Source organism: Schistocerca gregaria, chromosome 2, assembly GCF_023897955.1.
Source record: "Schistocerca gregaria isolate iqSchGreg1 chromosome 2, iqSchGreg1.2, whole genome shotgun sequence".
Classification (NCBI taxonomy): Eukaryota; Metazoa; Arthropoda; class Insecta; order Orthoptera; family Acrididae; genus Schistocerca; species Schistocerca gregaria.
In genome coordinates, this window is record NC_064921.1 from 870,170,768 (window position 1) to 870,186,269 (window position 15,502).

The window sequence follows — 15,502 nt, forward strand, 5'->3', positions numbered from 1 at the left end:
ACAACTCAGCGTGAAAATGCTTACTTCCCGTTATTACTACATGCAGTTCTTTTGTGAAATTTTCAAGAAAAAATGTACTAGTACTAAAACTGAATTTCGTATGATATAACATGTAAAGTCACACAGTGTATGGCCTGCTATACCTGTATAATGACAGGCTGCAGGTCTTTACTTGCGAAATAAGTAAACAAATATTACTACTCACAGGTTTGCTTTTCCTCCTACCCCTGTAACAACGAGGCCAAAAGCAACGGACTGTGACTTTTGCCATGCGCGCCTCGGCATGGGAGCGCGAAAAGATGGTGGCAAACAGGGAAAGTGCGACACGGAAAGCCACTGGAGGGGGTGTAAACCCCGAAAGAAGTGTGCGCGTCCGGTGTGGTCTAGTGGCTAGGATACCTGGCTTTCACCCAGGAGGCCCGGGTTCGATTCCCGGTACCGGAATGTAATTTTTTCGGAACAAATCACGACAAGTTTGGACAGAGCGAAATGCTGTTTCACGTCCTCCTCGCGTTATAGCTACTGGTTCATAAACGTGAGCTGAAAACAGTCGAGAGAAACGGGCACGCAATGAAATTACTACGAGCAGCGGAATAAAGGGAGGAGAGACGCTGGTCCACTGTTGGACTGCTACCATACAAATGTTACCTGTAAATACGCAGAGCTACTCCCTCTAAGTGCTGGAAGACAGTGTGCACCGAGGCCCGTTAGCTCAGTTGGTTAGAGCGTCGTGCTAATAACGCGAAGTTCGTGGGTTCGATCCCCCCACGGGCCAATACGATTTTTCTATTTCAAAACGGCAACGCCTATTTCGGCGGGGAAGTGTGGTGACTAAGAAATCGTGTGGGAGCAGATAGGGGACCCGAAAGCGACTTGTCGGGACGCGCTAAAACACTTCACAGGTCACAGCACGCTGAACACACTGTTTCTCGTCCGATCACCGCTACTGCGCGACGCTGGGCGTTGTCAGTGCTTGGGCGGGTGACCGCCTGCGAACACATGGCGCTGCCGACAGTTTCAATTCGTATTTCTCTTTTCTCGTCGGTTTCGGAGCTGCAGCGCTATTCGGTCAAGGGCACTGGCTGCTCTCGGTATGCCAAGTCGCGCCGTGCGGCCACAGTGAAATGAAGGAGCGTGTTGTAAAATTTTCAACAAAGAAAAAAAGAAATGTACTAGTAATAAAACTGAATTTGTCTGACAGAACATGTAAAATCACACAATGCACGATAACAGGCAGCAGGTCTTTACTTGAGGCATAAGTAATGTTGTGCCCGCCTCGCCATACCTCTCTCAGTCGTTTCGCGTGCTAGTCCTTCTGATATAGGCCGATTGGAGAGCGTCAGCTCTCGCGTCAGCCGAGCAAAGTCGAGACAAGTCGAGACTCAAGCGGAATCGACGCACACAATATAGGGTGGCCTGCAGCGAGTAAGAGGGGGAAAGAAACATTAATTTAAGGACGCGTGGCAAAAGTACTCATACGCAGAAGTAAAACGCAAGCTGCGGTGGCCGGGAATCGAACCCGGATCAACTGCTTGGAAGGCAACTATGCTGACCATTACACCACCACCGCACCGTTTTCCTCTGCGCACGCCGCGCTGTGTCTGCTTCCCGCCTGTCGGCGGCGGCCGAAGGTGGTCGCAGCAGTAGGCGCATTACGGGGTAGGCGAGCGCATCCAGACAGCGTCTCTACGCACATTTCGCGTCCTTTGGCAAGAGTCGTCGCGTGCGTGCGCCGCAACACTACTAAGACGATCGCGTTCGGGCGTCATTTTTAAGCAGTGCAGCGCAGGATTCAGCGTTTGTAGCATTCTCTCGAGAGGATGCCACGGCGCTGGACGGCAGTCCCACTTTCCCTTCAGACGTCTGCCGCGGAAAGCACAAGGAAGCTGCGAACTAGCTGGGCATCGGTGGTTCAGTGGTAGAATGCTCGCCTGCCACGCGGGCGGCCCGGGTTCGATTCCCGGCCGATGCATCATTTTGTTTTTCCCCGATAGTGGTGCTGCGAGTCTTTCGCACTCGAAGTGCGTGGGCCACGAGAATGGACCGCGGGATTCCGTGTGGAAACAGCCAAACACGCAGCGCGCACGTCTTCTCGTTTGGACTCCTGCGTGCTATTGTACATACTGGCGTCGGCCTAGCATCGCAAGTTGTCTGCAGCGCTGGGAATGCACGTGTAGTAACAGAAAAAATGAGCCAGCAAGTGCAGACTCTCTACCACTAGTATTTGCTACTTGCCGAGATTCCAGAAGGTTTGGCAATCACGTGCCTCGGTAGCGCAGTAGGCAGCGCGTAAGTCTCATAATCTTAAGGTCGTGAGTTCGATCCTCACCCGGGGCATTTAATTTACTTTCGTTCACAGCTGAATTGACGGCTCTGGGGTTGCGAAGGAGCAAAACAGCTTGCAGTTTGTTATCCACAAGGTTTCAACAACTCAGCGTGAAAATGCTTACTTCCCGTTATTACTACATGCAGTTCTTTTGTGAAATTTTCAAGAAAAAATGTACTAGTACTAAAACTGAATTTCGTATGATATAACATGTAAAGTCACACAGTGTATGGCCTGCTATACCTGTATAATGACAGGCTGCAGGTCTTTACTTGCGAAATAAGTAAACAAATATTACTACTCACAGGTTTGCTTTTCCTCCTACCCCTGTAACAACGAGGCCAAAAGCAACGGACTGTGACTTTTGCCATGCGCGCCTCGGCATGGGAGCGCGAAAAGATGGTGGCAAACAGGGAAAGTGCGACACGGAAAGCCACTGGAGGGGGTGTAAACCCCGAAAGAAGTGTGCGCGTCCGGTGTGGTCTAGTGGCTAGGATACCTGGCTTTCACCCAGGAGGCCCGGGTTCGATTCCCGGTACCGGAATGTAATTTTTTCGGAACAAATCACGACAAGTTTGGACAGAGCGAAATGCTGTTTCACGTCCTCCTCGCGTTATAGCTACTGGTTCATAAACGTGAGCTGAAAACAGTCGAGAGAAACGGGCACGCAATGAAATTACTACGAGCAGCGGAATAAAGGGAGGAGAGACGCTGGTCCACTGTTGGACTGCTACCATACAAATGTTACCTGTAAATACGCAGAGCTACTCCCTCTAAGTGCTGGAAGACAGTGTGCACCGAGGCCCGTTAGCTCAGTTGGTTAGAGCGTCGTGCTAATAACGCGAAGTTCGTGGGTTCGATCCCCCCACGGGCCAATACGATTTTTCTATTTCAAAACGGCAACGCCTATTTCGGCGGGGAAGTGTGGTGACTAAGAAATCGTGTGGGAGCAGATAGGGGACCCGAAAGCGACTTGTCGGGACGCGCTAAAACACTTCACAGGTCACAGCACGCTGAACACACTGTTTCTCGTCCGATCACCGCTACTGCGCGACGCTGGGCGTTGTCAGTGCTTGGGCGGGTGACCGCCTGCGAACACATGGCGCTGCCGACAGTTTCAATTCGTATTTCTCTTTTCTCGTCGGTTTCGGAGCTGCAGCGCTATTCGGTCAAGGGCACTGGCTGCTCTCGGTATGCCAAGTCGCGCCGTGCGGCCACAGTGAAATGAAGGAGCGTGTTGTAAAATTTTCAACAAAGAAAAAAAGAAATGTACTAGTAATAAAACTGAATTTGTCTGACAGAACATGTAAAATCACACAATGCACGATAACAGGCAGCAGGTCTTTACTTGAGGCATAAGTAATGTTGTGCCCGCCTCGCCATACCTCTCTCAGTCGTTTCGCGTGCTAGTCCTTCTGATATAGGCCGATTGGAGAGCGTCAGCTCTCGCGTCAGCCGAGCAAAGTCGAGACAAGTCGAGACTCAAGCGGAATCGACGCACACAATATAGGGTGGCCTGCAGCGAGTAAGAGGGGGAAAGAAACATTAATTTAAGGACGCGTGGCAAAAGTACTCATACGCAGAAGTAAAACGCAAGCTGCGGTGGCCGGGAATCGAACCCGGATCAACTGCTTGGAAGGCAACTATGCTGACCATTACACCACCACCGCACCGTTTTCCTCTGCGCACGCCGCGCTGTGTCTGCTTCCCGCCTGTCGGCGGCGGCCGAAGGTGGTCGCAGCAGTAGGCGCATTACGGGGTAGGCGAGCGCATCCAGACAGCGTCTCTACGCACATTTCGCGTCCTTTGGCAAGAGTCGTCGCGTGCGTGCGCCGCAACACTACTAAGACGATCGCGTTCGGGCGTCATTTTTAAGCAGTGCAGCGCAGGATTCAGCGTTTGTAGCATTCTCTCGAGAGGATGCCACGGCGCTGGACGGCAGTCCCACTTTCCCTTCAGACGTCTGCCGCGGAAAGCACAAGGAAGCTGCGAACTAGCTGGGCATCGGTGGTTCAGTGGTAGAATGCTCGCCTGCCACGCGGGCGGCCCGGGTTCGATTCCCGGCCGATGCATCATTTTGTTTTTCCCCGATAGTGGTGCTGCGAGTCTTTCGCACTCGAAGTGCGTGGGCCACGAGAATGGACCGCGGGATTCCGTGTGGAAACAGCCAAACACGCAGCGCGCACGTCTTCTCGTTTGGACTCCTGCGTGCTATTGTACATACTGGCGTCGGCCTAGCATCGCAAGTTGTCTGCAGCGCTGGGAATGCACGTGTAGTAACAGAAAAAATGAGCCAGCAAGTGCAGACTCTCTACCACTAGTATTTGCTACTTGCCGAGATTCCAGAAGGTTTGGCAATCACGTGCCTCGGTAGCGCAGTAGGCAGCGCGTAAGTCTCATAATCTTAAGGTCGTGAGTTCGATCCTCACCCGGGGCATTTAATTTACTTTCGTTCACAGCTGAATTGACGGCTCTGGGGTTGCGAAGGAGCAAAACAGCTTGCAGTTTGTTATCCACAAGGTTTCAACAACTCAGCGTGAAAATGCTTACTTCCTGTTATTACTACATGCAGTTCTTTTGTGAAATTTTCAAGAAAAAATGTACTAGTACTAAAACTGAATTTCGTATGATATAACATGTAAAGTCACACAGTGTATGGCCTGCTATACCTGTATAATGACAGGCTGCAGGTCTTTACTTGCGAAATAAGTAAACAAATATTACTACTCACAGGTTTGCTTTTCCTCCTACCCCTGTAACAACGAGGCCAAAAGCAACGGACTGTGACTTTTGCCATGCGCGCCTCGGCATGGGAGCGCGAAAAGATGGTGGCAAACAGGGAAAGTGCGACACGGAAAGCCACTGGAGGGGGTGTAAACCCCGAAAGAAGTGTGCGCGTCCGGTGTGGTCTAGTGGCTAGGATACCTGGCTTTCACCCAGGAGGCCCGGGTTCGATTCCCGGTACCGGAATGTAATTTTTTCGGAACAAATCACGACAAGTTTGGACAGAGCGAAATGCTGTTTCACGTCCTCCTCGCGTTATAGCTACTGGTTCATAAACGTGAGCTGAAAACAGTCGAGAGAAACGGGCACGCAATGAAATTACTACGAGCAGCGGAATAAAGGGAGGAGAGACGCTGGTCCACTGTTGGACTGCTACCATACAAATGTTACCTGTAAATACGCAGAGCTACTCCCTCTAAGTGCTGGAAGACAGTGTGCACCGAGGCCCGTTAGCTCAGTTGGTTAGAGCGTCGTGCTAATAACGCGAAGGTCGTGGGTTCGATCCCCCCACGGGCCAATACGATTTTTCTATTTCAAAACGGCAACGCCTATTTCGGCGGGGAAGTGTGGTGACTAAGAAATCGTGTGGGAGCAGATAGGGGACCCGAAAGCGACTTGTCGGGACGCGCTAAAACACTTCACAGGTCACAGCACGCTGAACACACTGTTTCTCGTCCGATCACCGCTACTGCGCGACGCTGGGCGTTGTCAGTGCTTGGGCGGGTGACCGCCTGCGAACACATGGCGCTGCCGACAGTTTCAATTCGTATTTCTCTTTTCTCGTCGGTTTCGGAGCTGCAGCGCTATTCGGTCAAGGGCACTGGCTGCTCTCGGTATGCCAAGTCGCGCCGTGCGGCCACAGTGAAATGAAGGAGCGTGTTGTAAAATTTTCAACAAAGAAAAAAAGAAATGTACTAGTAATAAAACTGAATTTGTCTGACAGAACATGTAAAATCACACAATGCACGATAACAGGCAGCAGGTCTTTACTTGAGGCATAAGTAATGTTGTGCCCGCCTCGCCATACCTCTCTCAGTCGTTTCGCGTGCTAGTCCTTCTGATATAGGCCGATTGGAGAGCGTCAGCTCTCGCGTCAGCCGAGCAAAGTCGAGACAAGTCGAGACTCAAGCGGAATCGACGCACACAATATAGGGTGGCCTGCAGCGAGTAAGAGGGGGAAAGAAACATTAATTTAAGGACGCGTGGCAAAAGTACTCATACGCAGAAGTAAAACGCAAGCTGCGGTGGCCGGGAATCGAACCCGGATCAACTGCTTGGAAGGCAACTATGCTGACCATTACACCACCACCGCACCGTTTTCCTCTGCGCACGCCGCGCTGTGTCTGCTTCCCGCCTGTCGGCGGCGGCCGAAGGTGGTCGCAGCAGTAGGCGCATTACGGGGTAGGCGAGCGCATCCAGACAGCGTCTCTACGCACATTTCGCGTCCTTTGGCAAGAGTCGTCGCGTGCGTGCGCCGCAACACTACTAAGACGATCGCGTTCGGGCGTCATTTTTAAGCAGTGCAGCGCAGGATTCAGCGTTTGTAGCATTCTCTCGAGAGGATGCCACGGCGCTGGACGGCAGTCCCACTTTCCCTTCAGACGTCTGCCGCGGAAAGCACAAGGAAGCTGCGAACTAGCTGGGCATCGGTGGTTCAGTGGTAGAATGCTCGCCTGCCACGCGGGCGGCCCGGGTTCGATTCCCGGCCGATGCATCATTTTGTTTTTCCCCGATAGTGGTGCTGCGAGTCTTTCGCACTCGAAGTGCGTGGGCCACGAGAATGGACCGCGGGATTCCGTGTGGAAACAGCCAAACACGCAGCGCGCACGTCTTCTCGTTTGGACTCCTGCGTGCTATTGTACATACTGGCGTCGGCCTAGCATCGCAAGTTGTCTGCAGCGCTGGGAATGCACGTGTAGTAACAGAAAAAATGAGCCAGCAAGTGCAGACTCTCTACCACTAGTATTTGCTACTTGCCGAGATTCCAGAAGGTTTGGCAATCACGTGCCTCGGTAGCGCAGTAGGCAGCGCGTAAGTCTCATAATCTTAAGGTCGTGAGTTCGATCCTCACCCGGGGCATTTAATTTACTTTCGTTCACAGCTGAATTGACGGCTCTGGGGTTGCGAAGGAGCAAAACAGCTTGCAGTTTGTTATCCACAAGGTTTCAACAACTCAGCGTGAAAATGCTTACTTCCTGTTATTACTACATGCAGTTCTTTTGTGAAATTTTCAAGAAAAAATGTACTAGTACTAAAACTGAATTTCGTATGATATAACATGTAAAGTCACACAGTGTATGGCCTGCTATACCTGTATAATGACAGGCTGCAGGTCTTTACTTGCGAAATAAGTAAACAAATATTACTACTCACAGGTTTGCTTTTCCTCCTACCCCTGTAACAACGAGGCCAAAAGCAACGGACTGTGACTTTTGCCATGCGCGCCTCGGCATGGGAGCGCGAAAAGATGGTGGCAAACAGGGAAAGTGCGACACGGAAAGCCACTGGAGGGGGTGTAAACCCCGAAAGAAGTGTGCGCGTCCGGTGTGGTCTAGTGGCTAGGATACCTGGCTTTCACCCAGGAGGCCCGGGTTCGATTCCCGGTACCGGAATGTAATTTTTTCGGAACAAATCACGACAAGTTTGGACAGAGCGAAATGCTGTTTCACGTCCTCCTCGCGTTATAGCTACTGGTTCATAAACGTGAGCTGAAAACAGTCGAGAGAAACGGGCACGCAATGAAATTACTACGAGCAGCGGAATAAAGGGAGGAGAGACGCTGGTCCACTGTTGGACTGCTACCATACAAATGTTACCTGTAAATACGCAGAGCTACTCCCTCTAAGTGCTGGAAGACAGTGTGCACCGAGGCCCGTTAGCTCAGTTGGTTAGAGCGTCGTGCTAATAACGCGAAGGTCGTGGGTTCGATCCCCCCACGGGCCAATACGATTTTTCTATTTCAAAACGGCAACGCCTATTTCGGCGGGGAAGTGTGGTGACTAAGAAATCGTGTGGGAGCAGATAGGGGACCCGAAAGCGACTTGTCGGGACGCGCTAAAACACTTCACAGGTCACAGCACGCTGAACACACTGTTTCTCGTCCGATCACCGCTACTGCGCGACGCTGGGCGTTGTCAGTGCTTGGGCGGGTGACCGCCTGCGAACACATGGCGCTGCCGACAGTTTCAATTCGTATTTCTCTTTTCTCGTCGGTTTCGGAGCTGCAGCGCTATTCGGTCAAGGGCACTGGCGCCACGTTTTGGCTCTCGGTATGCCAAGTCGCGCCGTGCGGCCACAGTGAAATGAAGGAGCGTGTTGTAAAATTTTCAACAAAGAAAAAAAGAAATGTACTAGTAATAAAACTGAATTTGTCTGACAGAACATGTAAAATCACACAATGCACGATAACAGGCAGCAGGTCTTTACTTGAGGCATAAGTAATGTTGTGCCCGCCTCGCCATACCTCTCTCAGTCGTTTCGCGTGCTAGTCCTTCTGATATAGGCCGATTGGAGAGCGTCAGCTCTCGCGTCAGCCGAGCAAAGTCGAGACAAGTCGAGACTCAAGCGGAATCGACGCACACAATATAGGGTGGCCTGCAGCGAGTAAGAGGGGGAAAGAAACATTAATTTAAGGACGCGTGGCAAAAGTACTCATACGCAGAAGTAAAACGCAAGCTGCGGTGGCCGGGAATCGAACCCGGATCAACTGCTTGGAAGGCAACTATGCTGACCATTACACCACCACCGCACCGTTTTCCTCTGCGCACGCCGCGCTGTGTCTGCTTCCCGCCTGTCGGCGGCGGCCGAAGGTGGTCGCAGCAGTAGGCGCATTACGGGGTAGGCGAGCGCATCCAGACAGCGTCTCTACGCACATTTCGCGTCCTTTGGCAAGAGTCGTCGCGTGCGTGCGCCGCAACACTACTAAGACGATCGCGTTCGGGCGTCATTTTTAAGCAGTGCAGCGCAGGATTCAGCGTTTGTAGCATTCTCTCGAGAGGATGCCACGGCGCTGGACGGCAGTCCCACTTTCCCTTCAGACGTCTGCCGCGGAAAGCACAAGGAAGCTGCGAACTAGCTGGGCATCGGTGGTTCAGTGGTAGAATGCTCGCCTGCCACGCGGGCGGCCCGGGTTCGATTCCCGGCCGATGCATCATTTTGTTTTTCCCCGATAGTGGTGCTGCGAGTCTTTCGCACTCGAAGTGCGTGGGCCACGAGAATGGACCGCGGGATTCCGTGTGGAAACAGCCAAACACGCAGCGCGCACGTCTTCTCGTTTGGACTCCTGCGTGCTATTGTACATACTGGCGTCGGCCTAGCATCGCAAGTTGTCTGCAGCGCTGGGAATGCACGTGTAGTAACAGAAAAAATGAGCCAGCAAGTGCAGACTCTCTACCACTAGTATTTGCTACTTGCCGAGATTCCAGAAGGTTTGGCAATCACGTGCCTCGGTAGCGCAGTAGGCAGCGCGTAAGTCTCATAATCTTAAGGTCGTGAGTTCGATCCTCACCCGGGGCATTTAATTTACTTTCGTTCACAGCTGAATTGACGGCTCTGGGGTTGCGAAGGAGCAAAACAGCTTGCAGTTTGTTATCCACAAGGTTTCAACAACTCAGCGTGAAAATGCTTACTTCCTGTTATTACTACATGCAGTTCTTTTGTGAAATTTTCAAGAAAAAATGTACTAGTACTAAAACTGAATTTCGTATGATATAACATGTAAAGTCACACAGTGTATGGCCTGCTATACCTGTATAATGACAGGCTGCAGGTCTTTACTTGCGAAATAAGTAAACAAATATTACTACTCACAGGTTTGCTTTTCCTCCTACCCCTGTAACAACGAGGCCAAAAGCAACGGACTGTGACTTTTGCCATGCGCGCCTCGGCATGGGAGCGCGAAAAGATGGTGGCAAACAGGGAAAGTGCGACACGGAAAGCCACTGGAGGGGGTGTAAACCCCGAAAGAAGTGTGCGCGTCCGGTGTGGTCTAGTGGCTAGGATACCTGGCTTTCACCCAGGAGGCCCGGGTTCGATTCCCGGTACCGGAATGTAATTTTTTCGGAACAAATCACGACAAGTTTGGACAGAGCGAAATGCTGTTTCACGTCCTCCTCGCGTTATAGCTACTGGTTCATAAACGTGAGCTGAAAACAGTCGAGAGAAACGGGCACGCAATGAAATTACTACGAGCAGCGGAATAAAGGGAGGAGAGACGCTGGTCCACTGTTGGACTGCTACCATACAAATGTTACCTGTAAATACGCAGAGCTACTCCCTCTAAGTGCTGGAAGACAGTGTGCACCGAGGCCCGTTAGCTCAGTTGGTTAGAGCGTCGTGCTAATAACGCGAAGGTCGTGGGTTCGATCCCCCCACGGGCCAATACGATTTTTCTATTTCAAAACGGCAACGCCTATTTCGGCGGGGAAGTGTGGTGACTAAGAAATCGTGTGGGAGCAGATAGGGGACCCGAAAGCGACTTGTCGGGACGCGCTAAAACACTTCACAGGTCACAGCACGCTGAACACACTGTTTCTCGTCCGATCACCGCTACTGCGCGACGCTGGGCGTTGTCAGTGCTTGGGCGGGTGACCGCCTGCGAACACATGGCGCTGCCGACAGTTTCAATTCGTATTTCTCTTTTCTCGTCGGTTTCGGAGCTGCAGCGCTATTCGGTCAAGGGCACTGGCGCCACGTTTTGGCTCTCGGTATGCCAAGTCGCGCCGTGCGGCCACAGTGAAATGAAGGAGCGTGTTGTAAAATTTTCAACAAAGAAAAAAAGAAATGTACTAGTAATAAAACTGAATTTGTCTGACAGAACATGTAAAATCACACAATGCACGATAACAGGCAGCAGGTCTTTACTTGAGGCATAAGTAATGTTGTGCCCGCCTCGCCATACCTCTCTCAGTCGTTTCGCGTGCTAGTCCTTCTGATATAGGCCGATTGGAGAGCGTCAGCTCTCGCGTCAGCCGAGCAAAGTCGAGACAAGTCGAGACTCAAGCGGAATCGACGCACACAATATAGGGTGGCCTGCAGCGAGTAAGAGGGGGAAAGAAACATTAATTTAAGGACGCGTGGCAAAAGTACTCATACGCAGAAGTAAAACGCAAGCTGCGGTGGCCGGGAATCGAACCCGGATCAACTGCTTGGAAGGCAACTATGCTGACCATTACACCACCACCGCACCGTTTTCCTCTGCGCACGCCGCGCTGTGTCTGCTTCCCGCCTGTCGGCGGCGGCCGAAGGTGGTCGCAGCAGTAGGCGCATTACGGGGTAGGCGAGCGCATCCAGACAGCGTCTCTACGCACATTTCGCGTCCTTTGGCAAGAGTCGTCGCGTGCGTGCGCCGCAACACTACTAAGACGATCGCGTTCGGGCGTCATTTTTAAGCAGTGCAGCGCAGGATTCAGCGTTTGTAGCATTCTCTCGAGAGGATGCCACGGCGCTGGACGGCAGTCCCACTTTCCCTTCAGACGTCTGCCGCGGAAAGCACAAGGAAGCTGCGAACTAGCTGGGCATCGGTGGTTCAGTGGTAGAATGCTCGCCTGCCACGCGGGCGGCCCGGGTTCGATTCCCGGCCGATGCATCATTTTGTTTTTCCCCGATAGTGGTGCTGCGAGTCTTTCGCACTCGAAGTGCGTGGGCCACGAGAATGGACCGCGGGATTCCGTGTGGAAACAGCCAAACACGCAGCGCGCACGTCTTCTCGTTTGGACTCCTGCGTGCTATTGTACATACTGGCGTCGGCCTAGCATCGCAAGTTGTCTGCAGCGCTGGGAATGCACGTGTAGTAACAGAAAAAATGAGCCAGCAAGTGCAGACTCTCTACCACTAGTATTTGCTACTTGCCGAGATTCCAGAAGGTTTGGCAATCACGTGCCTCGGTAGCGCAGTAGGCAGCGCGTAAGTCTCATAATCTTAAGGTCGTGAGTTCGATCCTCACCCGGGGCATTTAATTTACTTTCGTTCACAGCTGAATTGACGGCTCTGGGGTTGCGAAGGAGCAAAACAGCTTGCAGTTTGTTATCCACAAGGTTTCAACAACTCAGCGTGAAAATGCTTACTTCCTGTTATTACTACATGCAGTTCTTTTGTGAAATTTTCAAGAAAAAATGTACTAGTACTAAAACTGAATTTCGTATGATATAACATGTAAAGTCACACAGTGTATGGCCTGCTATACCTGTATAATGACAGGCTGCAGGTCTTTACTTGCGAAATAAGTAAACAAATATTACTACTCACAGGTTTGCTTTTCCTCCTACCCCTGTAACAACGAGGCCAAAAGCAACGGACTGTGACTTTTGCCATGCGCGCCTCGGCATGGGAGCGCGAAAAGATGGTGGCAAACAGGGAAAGTGCGACACGGAAAGCCACTGGAGGGGGTGTAAACCCCGAAAGAAGTGTGCGCGTCCGGTGTGGTCTAGTGGCTAGGATACCTGGCTTTCACCCAGGAGGCCCGGGTTCGATTCCCGGTACCGGAATGTAATTTTTTCGGAACAAATCACGACAAGTTTGGACAGAGCGAAATGCTGTTTCACGTCCTCCTCGCGTTATAGCTACTGGTTCATAAACGTGAGCTGAAAACAGTCGAGAGAAACGGGCACGCAATGAAATTACTACGAGCAGCGGAATAAAGGGAGGAGAGACGCTGGTCCACTGTTGGACTGCTACCATACAAATGTTACCTGTAAATACGCAGAGCTACTCCCTCTAAGTGCTGGAAGACAGTGTGCACCGAGGCCCGTTAGCTCAGTTGGTTAGAGCGTCGTGCTAATAACGCGAAGGTCGTGGGTTCGATCCCCCCACGGGCCAATACGATTTTTCTATTTCAAAACGGCAACGCCTATTTCGGCGGGGAAGTGTGGTGACTAAGAAATCGTGTGGGAGCAGATAGGGGACCCGAAAGCGACTTGTCGGGACGCGCTAAAACACTTCACAGGTCACAGCACGCTGAACACACTGTTTCTCGTCCGATCACCGCTACTGCGCCACGCTGGGCGTTGTCAGTGCTTGGGCGGGTGACCGCCTGCGAACACATGGCGCTGCCGACAGTTTCAATTCGTATTTCTCTTTTCTCGTCGGTTTCGGAGCTGCAGCGCTATTCGGTCAAGGGCACTGGCGCCACGTTTTGGCTCTCGGTATGCCAAGTCGCGCCGTGCGGCCACAGTGAAATGAAGGAGCGTGTTGTAAAATTTTCAACAAAGAAAAAAAGAAATGTACTAGTAATAAAACTGAATTTGTCTGACAGAACATGTAAAATCACACAATGCACGATAACAGGCAGCAGGTCTTTACTTGAGGCATAAGTAATGTTGTGCCCGCCTCGCCATACCTCTCTCAGTCGTTTCGCGTGCTAGTCCTTCTGATATAGGCCGATTGGAGAGCGTCAGCTCTCGCGTCAGCCGAGCAAAGTCGAGACAAGTCGAGACTCAAGCGGAATCGACGCACACAATATAGGGTGGCCTGCAGCGAGTAAGAGGGGGAAAGAAACATTAATTTAAGGACGCGTGGCAAAAGTACTCATACGCAGAAGTAAAACGCAAGCTGCGGTGGCCGGGAATCGAACCCGGATCAACTGCTTGGAAGGCAACTATGCTGACCATTACACCACCACCGCACCGTTTTCCTCTGCGCACGCCGCGCTGTGTCTGCTTCCCGCCTGTCGGCGGCGGCCGAAGGTGGTCGCAGCAGTAGGCGCATTACGGGGTAGGCGAGCGCATCCAGACAGCGTCTCTACGCACATTTCGCGTCCTTTGGCAAGAGTCGTCGCGTGCGTGCGCCGCAACACTACTAAGACGATCGCGTTCGGGCGTCATTTTTAAGCAGTGCAGCGCAGGATTCAGCGTTTGTAGCATTCTCTCGAGAGGATGCCACGGCGCTGGACGGCAGTCCCACTTTCCCTTCAGACGTCTGCCGCGGAAAGCACAAGGAAGCTGCGAACTAGCTGGGCATCGGTGGTTCAGTGGTAGAATGCTCGCCTGCCACGCGGGCGGCCCGGGTTCGATTCCCGGCCGATGCATCATTTTGTTTTTCCCCGATAGTGGTGCTGCGAGTCTTTCGCACTCGAAGTGCGTGGGCCACGAGAATGGACCGCGGGATTCCGTGTGGAAACAGCCAAACACGCAGCGCGCACGTCTTCTCGTTTGGACTCCTGCGTGCTATTGTACATACTGGCGTCGGCCTAGCATCGCAAGTTGTCTGCAGCGCTGGGAATGCACGTGTAGTAACAGAAAAAATGAGCCAGCAAGTGCAGACTCTCTACCACTAGTATTTGCTACTTGCCGAGATTCCAGAAGGTTTGGCAATCACGTGCCTCGGTAGCGCAGTAGGCAGCGCGTAAGTCTCATAATCTTAAGGTCGTGAGTTCGATCCTCACCCGGGGCATTTAATTTACTTTCGTTCACAGCTGAATTGACGGCTCTGGGGTTGCGAAGGAGCAAAACAGCTTGCAGTTTGTTATCCACAAGGTTTCAACAACTCAGCGTGAAAATGCTTACTTCCTGTTATTACTACATGCAGTTCTTTTGTGAAATTTTCAAGAAAAAATGTACTAGTACTAAAACTGAATTTCGTATGATATAACATGTAAAGTCACACAGTGTATGGCCTGCTATACCTGTATAATGACAGGCTGCAGGTCTTTACTTGCGAAATAAGTAAACAAATATTACTACTCACAGGTTTGCTTTTCCTCCTACCCCTGTAACAACGAGGCCAAAAGCAACGGACTGTGACTTTTGCCATGCGCGCCTCGGCATGGGAGCGCGAAAAGATGGTGGCAAACAGGGAAAGTGCGACACGGAAAGCCACTGGAGGGGGTGTAAACCCCGAAAGAAGTGTGCGCGTCCGGTGTGGTCTAGTGGCTAGGATACCTGGCTTTCACCCAGGAGGCCCGGGTTCGATTCCCGGTACCGGAATGTAATTTTTTCGGAACAAATCACGACAAGTTTGGACAGAGCGAAATGCTGTTTCACGTCCTCCTCGCGTTATAGCTACTGGTTCATAAACGTGAGCTGAAAACAGTCGAGAGAAACGGGCACGCAATGAAATTACTACGAGCAGCGGAATAAAGGGAGGAGAGACGCTGGTCCACTGTTGGACTGCTACCATACAAATGTTACCTGTAAATACGCAGAGCTACTCCCTCTAAGTGCTGGAAGACAGTGTGCACCGAGGCCCGTTAGCTCAGTTGGTTAGAGCGTCGTGCTAATAACGCGAAGGTCGTGGGTTCGATCCCCCCACGGGCCAATACGATTTTTCTATTTCAAAACGGCAACGCTTATTTCGGCGGGGAAGTGTGGTGACTAAGAAATCGTGTGGGAGCAGATAGGGGACCCGAAAGCGACTTGTCGGGACGCGCTAAAACACTTCACAGGTCACAGCACGCTG

The 15,502-nt window shown here is 51.8% G+C and overlaps 32 non-coding genes across 32 annotated transcripts; 26 read left to right on the top strand and 6 right to left on the bottom strand.

The window, feature by feature from the left end:
- The first annotated feature begins 372 nt into the window (after nucleotides 1–372).
- Nucleotides 373–444, top strand: Trnae-uuc (transfer RNA glutamic acid (anticodon UUC)). Its single transcript has one exon. It is a non-coding gene; the product is annotated as a tRNA-Glu (tRNA).
- Nucleotides 445–701: 257 nt separating this feature from the next.
- Trnai-aau (transfer RNA isoleucine (anticodon AAU)) lies at nucleotides 702–775 on the top strand. The gene has a single exon. It is a non-coding gene; the product is annotated as a tRNA-Ile (tRNA).
- Nucleotides 776–1,498: 723 nt separating this feature from the next.
- Trnag-ucc (transfer RNA glycine (anticodon UCC)) lies at nucleotides 1,499–1,570 on the bottom strand. The gene has a single exon. It is a non-coding gene; the product is annotated as a tRNA-Gly (tRNA).
- A 331-nt stretch (nucleotides 1,571–1,901) lies between these two features.
- On the top strand, nucleotides 1,902–1,972 carry Trnag-gcc (transfer RNA glycine (anticodon GCC)). Its single transcript has one exon. It is a non-coding gene; the product is annotated as a tRNA-Gly (tRNA).
- Nucleotides 1,973–2,264: 292 nt separating this feature from the next.
- Trnam-cau (transfer RNA methionine (anticodon CAU)) lies at nucleotides 2,265–2,337 on the top strand. The gene has a single exon. It is a non-coding gene; the product is annotated as a tRNA-Met (tRNA).
- A 461-nt stretch (nucleotides 2,338–2,798) lies between these two features.
- Nucleotides 2,799–2,870, top strand: Trnae-uuc (transfer RNA glutamic acid (anticodon UUC)). The gene has a single exon. It is a non-coding gene; the product is annotated as a tRNA-Glu (tRNA).
- Nucleotides 2,871–3,127: 257 nt separating this feature from the next.
- Trnai-aau (transfer RNA isoleucine (anticodon AAU)) lies at nucleotides 3,128–3,201 on the top strand. The gene has a single exon. It is a non-coding gene; the product is annotated as a tRNA-Ile (tRNA).
- Nucleotides 3,202–3,924: 723 nt separating this feature from the next.
- Trnag-ucc (transfer RNA glycine (anticodon UCC)) lies at nucleotides 3,925–3,996 on the bottom strand. Its single transcript has one exon. It is a non-coding gene; the product is annotated as a tRNA-Gly (tRNA).
- Nucleotides 3,997–4,327: 331 nt separating this feature from the next.
- Trnag-gcc (transfer RNA glycine (anticodon GCC)) lies at nucleotides 4,328–4,398 on the top strand. The gene has a single exon. It is a non-coding gene; the product is annotated as a tRNA-Gly (tRNA).
- A 292-nt stretch (nucleotides 4,399–4,690) lies between these two features.
- Nucleotides 4,691–4,763, top strand: Trnam-cau (transfer RNA methionine (anticodon CAU)). Its single transcript has one exon. It is a non-coding gene; the product is annotated as a tRNA-Met (tRNA).
- Nucleotides 4,764–5,224: 461 nt separating this feature from the next.
- Trnae-uuc (transfer RNA glutamic acid (anticodon UUC)) lies at nucleotides 5,225–5,296 on the top strand. The gene has a single exon. It is a non-coding gene; the product is annotated as a tRNA-Glu (tRNA).
- Nucleotides 5,297–5,553: 257 nt separating this feature from the next.
- On the top strand, nucleotides 5,554–5,627 carry Trnai-aau (transfer RNA isoleucine (anticodon AAU)). Its single transcript has one exon. It is a non-coding gene; the product is annotated as a tRNA-Ile (tRNA).
- A 723-nt stretch (nucleotides 5,628–6,350) lies between these two features.
- On the bottom strand, nucleotides 6,351–6,422 carry Trnag-ucc (transfer RNA glycine (anticodon UCC)). The gene has a single exon. It is a non-coding gene; the product is annotated as a tRNA-Gly (tRNA).
- A 331-nt stretch (nucleotides 6,423–6,753) lies between these two features.
- Nucleotides 6,754–6,824, top strand: Trnag-gcc (transfer RNA glycine (anticodon GCC)). The gene has a single exon. It is a non-coding gene; the product is annotated as a tRNA-Gly (tRNA).
- A 292-nt stretch (nucleotides 6,825–7,116) lies between these two features.
- Nucleotides 7,117–7,189, top strand: Trnam-cau (transfer RNA methionine (anticodon CAU)). The gene has a single exon. It is a non-coding gene; the product is annotated as a tRNA-Met (tRNA).
- A 461-nt stretch (nucleotides 7,190–7,650) lies between these two features.
- On the top strand, nucleotides 7,651–7,722 carry Trnae-uuc (transfer RNA glutamic acid (anticodon UUC)). Its single transcript has one exon. It is a non-coding gene; the product is annotated as a tRNA-Glu (tRNA).
- Nucleotides 7,723–7,979: 257 nt separating this feature from the next.
- On the top strand, nucleotides 7,980–8,053 carry Trnai-aau (transfer RNA isoleucine (anticodon AAU)). The gene has a single exon. It is a non-coding gene; the product is annotated as a tRNA-Ile (tRNA).
- A 733-nt stretch (nucleotides 8,054–8,786) lies between these two features.
- On the bottom strand, nucleotides 8,787–8,858 carry Trnag-ucc (transfer RNA glycine (anticodon UCC)). The gene has a single exon. It is a non-coding gene; the product is annotated as a tRNA-Gly (tRNA).
- Nucleotides 8,859–9,189: 331 nt separating this feature from the next.
- On the top strand, nucleotides 9,190–9,260 carry Trnag-gcc (transfer RNA glycine (anticodon GCC)). Its single transcript has one exon. It is a non-coding gene; the product is annotated as a tRNA-Gly (tRNA).
- A 292-nt stretch (nucleotides 9,261–9,552) lies between these two features.
- On the top strand, nucleotides 9,553–9,625 carry Trnam-cau (transfer RNA methionine (anticodon CAU)). Its single transcript has one exon. It is a non-coding gene; the product is annotated as a tRNA-Met (tRNA).
- A 461-nt stretch (nucleotides 9,626–10,086) lies between these two features.
- On the top strand, nucleotides 10,087–10,158 carry Trnae-uuc (transfer RNA glutamic acid (anticodon UUC)). The gene has a single exon. It is a non-coding gene; the product is annotated as a tRNA-Glu (tRNA).
- A 257-nt stretch (nucleotides 10,159–10,415) lies between these two features.
- Nucleotides 10,416–10,489, top strand: Trnai-aau (transfer RNA isoleucine (anticodon AAU)). The gene has a single exon. It is a non-coding gene; the product is annotated as a tRNA-Ile (tRNA).
- Nucleotides 10,490–11,222: 733 nt separating this feature from the next.
- Nucleotides 11,223–11,294, bottom strand: Trnag-ucc (transfer RNA glycine (anticodon UCC)). Its single transcript has one exon. It is a non-coding gene; the product is annotated as a tRNA-Gly (tRNA).
- A 331-nt stretch (nucleotides 11,295–11,625) lies between these two features.
- On the top strand, nucleotides 11,626–11,696 carry Trnag-gcc (transfer RNA glycine (anticodon GCC)). The gene has a single exon. It is a non-coding gene; the product is annotated as a tRNA-Gly (tRNA).
- A 292-nt stretch (nucleotides 11,697–11,988) lies between these two features.
- On the top strand, nucleotides 11,989–12,061 carry Trnam-cau (transfer RNA methionine (anticodon CAU)). The gene has a single exon. It is a non-coding gene; the product is annotated as a tRNA-Met (tRNA).
- A 461-nt stretch (nucleotides 12,062–12,522) lies between these two features.
- Trnae-uuc (transfer RNA glutamic acid (anticodon UUC)) lies at nucleotides 12,523–12,594 on the top strand. Its single transcript has one exon. It is a non-coding gene; the product is annotated as a tRNA-Glu (tRNA).
- A 257-nt stretch (nucleotides 12,595–12,851) lies between these two features.
- On the top strand, nucleotides 12,852–12,925 carry Trnai-aau (transfer RNA isoleucine (anticodon AAU)). Its single transcript has one exon. It is a non-coding gene; the product is annotated as a tRNA-Ile (tRNA).
- A 733-nt stretch (nucleotides 12,926–13,658) lies between these two features.
- Nucleotides 13,659–13,730, bottom strand: Trnag-ucc (transfer RNA glycine (anticodon UCC)). The gene has a single exon. It is a non-coding gene; the product is annotated as a tRNA-Gly (tRNA).
- Nucleotides 13,731–14,061: 331 nt separating this feature from the next.
- Nucleotides 14,062–14,132, top strand: Trnag-gcc (transfer RNA glycine (anticodon GCC)). Its single transcript has one exon. It is a non-coding gene; the product is annotated as a tRNA-Gly (tRNA).
- A 292-nt stretch (nucleotides 14,133–14,424) lies between these two features.
- Trnam-cau (transfer RNA methionine (anticodon CAU)) lies at nucleotides 14,425–14,497 on the top strand. The gene has a single exon. It is a non-coding gene; the product is annotated as a tRNA-Met (tRNA).
- A 461-nt stretch (nucleotides 14,498–14,958) lies between these two features.
- On the top strand, nucleotides 14,959–15,030 carry Trnae-uuc (transfer RNA glutamic acid (anticodon UUC)). Its single transcript has one exon. It is a non-coding gene; the product is annotated as a tRNA-Glu (tRNA).
- Nucleotides 15,031–15,287: 257 nt separating this feature from the next.
- Trnai-aau (transfer RNA isoleucine (anticodon AAU)) lies at nucleotides 15,288–15,361 on the top strand. The gene has a single exon. It is a non-coding gene; the product is annotated as a tRNA-Ile (tRNA).
- Nucleotides 15,362–15,502: the final 141 nt, after the last annotated feature.